This window comes from Prionailurus viverrinus, chromosome E2, assembly GCF_022837055.1.
Source record: "Prionailurus viverrinus isolate Anna chromosome E2, UM_Priviv_1.0, whole genome shotgun sequence".
In the NCBI taxonomy this organism is placed as follows: Eukaryota; Metazoa; Chordata; class Mammalia; order Carnivora; family Felidae; genus Prionailurus; species Prionailurus viverrinus.
The window spans coordinates 20267730-20273932 of NC_062575.1; the positions used below are offsets into that span (position 1 = coordinate 20267730).

A 6203-nucleotide genomic window follows, 5' to 3' on the forward strand; every position below is an offset into this window, starting at 1 on the left:
CGTAAATCCAATTCCCAGGGACCTGGACTCTGGGCCCTGAGTCCTCTGGGATTAGAAAGTCCCTTCTAATATGCAAAGTGCCTTGACCATCAAGTCACCAGAAGTGGAGCTTCCCCTGTTTGCCAGACACTAGGGCAGGCGCCAGGCCAAGCTTTCTGTCATCTACCTCTCCTATCTACCCTACGACATTGAGTGGTACTTCCATGGGCCCTCTTTCACAGAGAGAGGGCTGAGGCCTAGAGAGGTAAAATGACCTGCACAGCGTGCAAGGGATTCACTCCCAGTTTGTCTCACTCCAGACTTTGCTCTTTACCACTTCCCTTTGGTGCTGGGGCAGGGGTCCTGTGGTTATGGGGATCTAGGAGCTTTGGGTAGGAGAAGGGACAGGACTGGCAATCCAAACCCCTGGCCCTGGTGGAACCAGAGCCTCAAAGGGAGAATGGGAAGGAAGTAGCATCAACCCGCGGGCATGAGGACAGACAGTCAAGAGCTGGCTCCCTCATAGAACCAAGACTGAGGTTCCCACCCTCTTATTCTCTCCATTGCTTCCTCCTTCCCTCCAGGACTCTTTGCCTGTCCCTCTACAACCTGCTATTTGTCCTTCCTCTCCTTGCCTCCTCATGACCTTTGGCACACCAACTGGGAGCTCAGGCCCTCCACCCTGCACTCAATCTCACTGCCTGCCTTGGCCCAACATTTTCCCGCCCACAAGCCTTGATCCTTGCTGTGCCCTCCTCTGTCTTCCACCCACTGGCTTCAGGCGGCCCAATCTGATTCATCCTAGGATGTGGCCTTGTGCCAAGGATAGGTCTTGTCTCTGACTAGGCCTCAGCAGGCAGTTTTGGGAAGACACACAGATGGGTGGATGGAAGGACAGACCAATGATCCCACCCAGGGTCCTGTACCCAACAGGAGGTGAAGGGCCATTTGACCTTGACCAGAGAGACTATTTCAGGCCCTGCTCTTGGCTGACCTTGGGAAGGAGTCTGCCATCTTGTCTGCTGGCTCCCCTGCATCTCTGTGGCTATCTCAGTTTCCCTCTTCTAGGCCCTGAACCTCAGTTCCACAAGCTAGAGTTGCAGAGATTAATTGATAACTCCTTGGCTGGGCCAACGTCAGTCACTGACTTCCCAGCCTGCCTAGCTACCTTTCTCTGACCCAGGAGCTGGAAGGGGTTTTTGCTACAAATATGGCCATCAGGCAGCGGCAGTGGACTTGTGATAGAGATTCAGGGGATGGGGCCCCCAAGGGCAGCGTGTGACAGAGAATACAACACTGTCAAGGCTCCAGGTCTAAGCCAGAACTGTCATCCTCAGACCAAGAAGACATGCTTGCTCCATCCCAGAGGAGGCAGCCACCCTTCTCCCGGGGGAGTCACAACACTCTCAGGGCCTGGGGAGGGGGCCCAAATATATCTACTTTATTGATCTGCTTCTCCTTTAGAGTGACCCAGGCCTTTTCCATAGTTATTTATAGTATTAAAAAAAATAAAGTTGGAATTATTCATACAGCTTGCATCCAATCACAGCAACCGTAGGTGGATTTTTGTCCCGTTTTACAGATGAGGAAAGGAAGGCTTAGAGAAGTTGAGTTAGGGAAGAGTTAGGGAACACAGTGACAGAGCAAAGATAAAAATCCAGAGCTGTTGAGTCCCTTATTCAACACGTCTAAAAGCACAGAGAGGGGGAGGAAATGGATTTTAAATTTGATTGTCATTTGCATATATGCAAGACTTTCTCTGGAAGGACTTAAGAAAGCTTGGGAGAGTGCCTCCAGGAAGGAGACAGGGAGACAGGGAGGGTGGGGGAGGGTGCTGAATGGGGGTAGGAGGGACACCACTGCTTACTCCTTTGTACCTTCTGAAAGAAACTATTACCTCTTTAACAACAAAACAAAAGTTGATCTGGTTTGTTTCCTTCCTGCAGCCTGTCTTCAGCAGTTTACTCCAGGTTCTGGAGTGCTGGGCACTCAGGTAGGTGAAGGAGCCGATGCACTCTGCCCCTTTCAAGTGAAGCCCAGTTGCCCCAGCAGCCCACTCAGGTCAACTTGGGAAAGCCTAGGGCCCCATTCAGGCACCTCCCATTTCTATTCTGTGTTGTCTTTACAAATGAATTGATTTCACTGCCCCAAAATTTACTCTTTGGTCTCACTGCATTAGTGGTTCACTGTTGATGGGGAAGGGGAACATGAGGAGGGGGTGAGTGGGTATGAGGGCTATGATGGAGGGCTGGAGGAGGAGGGCAGGGACAGTTTACACAGTCATATCTCATTCATCAAGTGATCTTGACCAGATCTCACTTCCTCTCTGGAAGGTACAATGTCTTTGCTCTACAAGATAACTGAAGGGATTGTCCCTGCCCAGCCTTCCTCATGGGGATCCCTGTGAGCATTGGTTGAGACAATAGCTGCCCAATGCCCTAGCAACAAGTAAAGTCAAGTGTACTTCTCATTGTACCTAATGCACAGGGCCAACAGGCCAGGCCAGAATCCCTGTGGCCTGGAGACTCTAAAATCAAAATTACAGTTTGTCATATTTTTTAAAAAACATTTCCACTCAAAGTACGTATTTTTTTATGTGTGCATACAGTCAGATGGAATGATCTCATGCATGGCTCCAAGCATACCTGGCTGTGTGACTTGGAGCAAGTTACTTTACCTCTCTGAACCTGTCTTCTCATCTACAAAACAGAAATAGAGAGTCTAGAAGGCTAATAGGATGGTCAGGTGACATGATGTCTGTGAGACTCCTGGTATCAAGGATGTACTCCTCGGGCCCTAGAATGTCTATTGTTGCCCCTTTTCCTTAGTTTGCTGGGCACATTTAGAACCCCAAACATCCCATTTCTAATTACATCTATTCATTGTAGGAAACTTGGAAGAATCAGAAAAACACAGAGAAGAAAGTTAAAACCACTGGTTATGTTATTACCTAAGAATCATCACTATTAACATTTTAGTGACTATCCTGCCAGGCTTTTTAGGTATGTCTGAGTAGTACTGAAAAGATAATGAGAATCATATATATAGCTTTGTGACCTTTTTTTTTTTTTCATCTAATGCCCTATGGTAAGCATTTCCCTGCCTTCAAGAGCTCAACACTTAATAATCTCTAGTGTATAGATTATTTCTGGTTTTCACTATTGTAAATAGCACTACAGTGAACATTCTTATTTATACATCTTTGTGTATGTGTGTGCGTGTGTGCGTGTGTGTGTGTGTGTGTGTGTGTGTGTCTGATAATTTCCTTGGGACAGATTGCTACACGTGGAATTACCAAATCGGATGATATACATATTGCCAGTAAGACATTTTAGAGTGAGAAAGTATGGTGGAAGCAGTTTCAGAAATTTATTCTTTTGGGGCACCTGGGTGGCTCAGTCGGTTAAGTGTCCGACTGCAGCTCAGGTCATGATTTGGCGGTTTGTGGGTTTAAGCCCCTCATCAGGCTCTGTGCTGACAGCTCGGAGCCTGGAGCCTGTTCCAGACTCTGTCTCCTGCTCTCTCTGCTCCTCCCCAACTCACTCACACGATATGCATTGATCGAAGACTTACTAATGCCACATTCCGGGCCAGGCATGGGAGATACAACTGTGAACATTACAGACCCACACCTCGGGGAGGAGTGGGGGTGAAAGGCGAGAGATTGGCTAAGGAACACCAGGATGAGAAGGGCTAGGATAGGCAAGGACAGGAGAGATCGTGGTAGAGGCCTGGGAAGGTGTCCTGGGTTGTGACTTATTCTTTCTGCCTGGTTTCTTATGGATTGTAAGCTCTTCCAGGGCAGAGCTAGCCCCAGACTGCTTGGGAACCCAAGGATCCAGGCTCCCCCAGCTAAGGCAAACCAAGATGGGTAAAATAATCGACCTGATCTGGTGTCTGGCGAGATCTGTTGGGGTGTTTGTTTCTAATTCTTGTACCACCTTTTAATATCTGTGAGGCTTTGGAATTTTACTCACCTCTTCAAGCCTCTGCTGTCATCTATGAAATGGGGTGATATCTGTTGCTTTGGATGAGCACAAAATGAGGTGATGCATGGCAAGGGCCTGCCTGGCATATAGTATCAGTGCTTGATAAATGGGGGTACTATTGTAGTTATGGGGCTCAGTTTTCCCACTTGTTTGCCCAGTGGGAAGTTGGGCTAGGTCAGTGGTTATCAAACTTGAGTGTGCCTCAGAACCACCCGGAGCGCTTGTTAAAATGATTCCCTGGGCCTTACCCTATCCCAGAGTTTCTGATTCAGCTGGTCTGGGATGGGGCCTGAGAATTTGCATTTCTAATGAGTTCCAAAGTGCTGCTGTTTCTGGTGGTCCAGGACCACACTTTGAAAACCAACGGCTTAAATGCATGAGGCCATGGTTTCCTAGTTTGAGACCTAGTTTCTCTGTCCTCCACAATAGGAAAAAGTCATCAGTGGGCCCTGAGTTCTCAGATGGCAAGGTTTGTGTCTGATCAAGTCAACCTCCATGGATCCAGCACAAGGACGTTTATATGCTATTACTGGTTGAATTGGGTCATTCCCCACCCCACCCCACTGCTGGCCATCCTCCCTCCCCCAAAAAAGTTTCCAGCACCTATGAATGTGATATTATTTGGAAATAGTGGTTTTGCAGATGTAATCAGGTTAAGATGAGGTAATTTTAGGGAGAGCCCTGATCCAGTGTGACTGATGTCCTTATGGGAAGGGATCCAGACAGAGACATGAGAGGAGAATGCCATGTGATGATGGAGGTGGAGACTGAAGTGTTGTGGCTGTAAGCCGAGGATTGACAGCCAACCACTAGAACTTAGGAAGGCCCTGAAGGATTTTCTCCTTCAGGCTTCAGAGGGAACAAACTGCCCACACTTTGATTTCAGACTTCTAGCTTTACTGTGAGACTATACATTTCTGTAGTTTTTTTTTTAATTTAAGATTTTTTTTTCTTAAAGATTTTATTTTTAAGTAATATACCCAACTTGGATCTCGAACTTACAACCCCGAGATCAAGGGTCACATGCTCTAATGACTGAACCAGCCAGGAGTCCCTACATTTCTGTAGTTTTAAGCCACTAAGTTTGTGGTACTTTGTTATAGCAGTTGTAGGAAACTAATACTGTGAAGTATTCTTTTACAGACACCACCAACGTGAAACTTTGTCATAACCATGCATTTCTTCATAGGTATTATGACTTCTACTACCAAATTTGGGGATGTAGTCCATGCAGTCCATGACTACACAGAACATGAGAAGCTAAGCAGTGAACTCTCACCTGTTGCCTTTTGAGCTTCTCACATTCCTGGGTGTATTTTATTATCCCTTATATTTCACCTGTCCAACTGGAGAAGGAAATGTGACAGCATAAGTACATGACGAGCTGGGAGAGCCTCATGCCTTTGTTTCCCATCAGTTGTATTCCATGGGTGCCTGGGAAGTTATAGGAGGGTGTGCCCCACACTGATCCTGGAGACAGCACTCAGGGGAATTGCATCTATCATCATTGCATTATTACCGTCAAACTGTGCCTCCTCCCTTGTCACCATCCCATGGTGGGTTGGGATGGGGATCTGTGCTCATTTTCAGCTTGTTTCAGGCAATTATTAACCTGAAGGTGCCTGTAGGATCTGGAAGATAGAGGGGGAAAGAATCCTCACCTTCCTCCCTGCTGTTTGATTGGCTTCCAGTCTCCTCTCCCTCTTCCTCTTGGAGCAACCCTCTTCCTTGGCACCCATCCTCACAGGGCAGCTATCCTGTTCCCCCCAAAAGTGGCTCTTTTCGGAAAGTAGAGGGCTTTAAATTCCTTCTCGCTTTTATGTTCACGGCCTCACAACCTGGCCCCTGCTGTCTATCAAGCCTCCCCTGACCTCTTCCTACTCTTTGTCTAACTCCCCACTACACCAAATTTCCTTTAAAGCCTCCATCCTGCCATGCCTTCTCTGCCTCCCAAGAATGACACCTGCTATTCCTTCTGCTTTAAAAGTTCTTCCTTGCCCACACCATGTGAAACATTCCTGGAGAGAGGAGGGGGGAGTGGGTGGAGTTCCTCTGTGCACCTTTCAGCACCCCAGCTTCCCTCGATTTATAGGAGGGCCACATTGTCTAGTAAATACTTATTTATTGTCTCTCTCCCTTCTCAAGACCGTGGACTTCTCAAGAACAGGATCTCGGACTTCTTTGTCTTTATATCTGCAGTTGGGAGCAGCTAACTTTGTGGTTTGAAACAGGCCC

The 6203-nt window shown here is 47.4% G+C and overlaps 1 long non-coding RNA gene across 2 annotated transcripts in view; it reads left to right on the forward strand.

Moving 5' to 3' along the window:
* The window catches only part of LOC125152654 (uncharacterized), a 28814-nt gene extending 25848 nt beyond the window's left edge, over nt 1-2966 (forward strand). For both annotated transcript variants that reach the window (XR_007147259.1, XR_007147260.1), the window contains 2 exons: nt 1926-1972; nt 2868-2966. This is a non-coding gene — a long non-coding RNA (uncharacterized LOC125152654). The remainder of the gene's footprint in view (nt 1-1925; nt 1973-2867) is intronic.
* The last annotated feature ends 3237 nt before the right edge of the window (nt 2967-6203 follow it).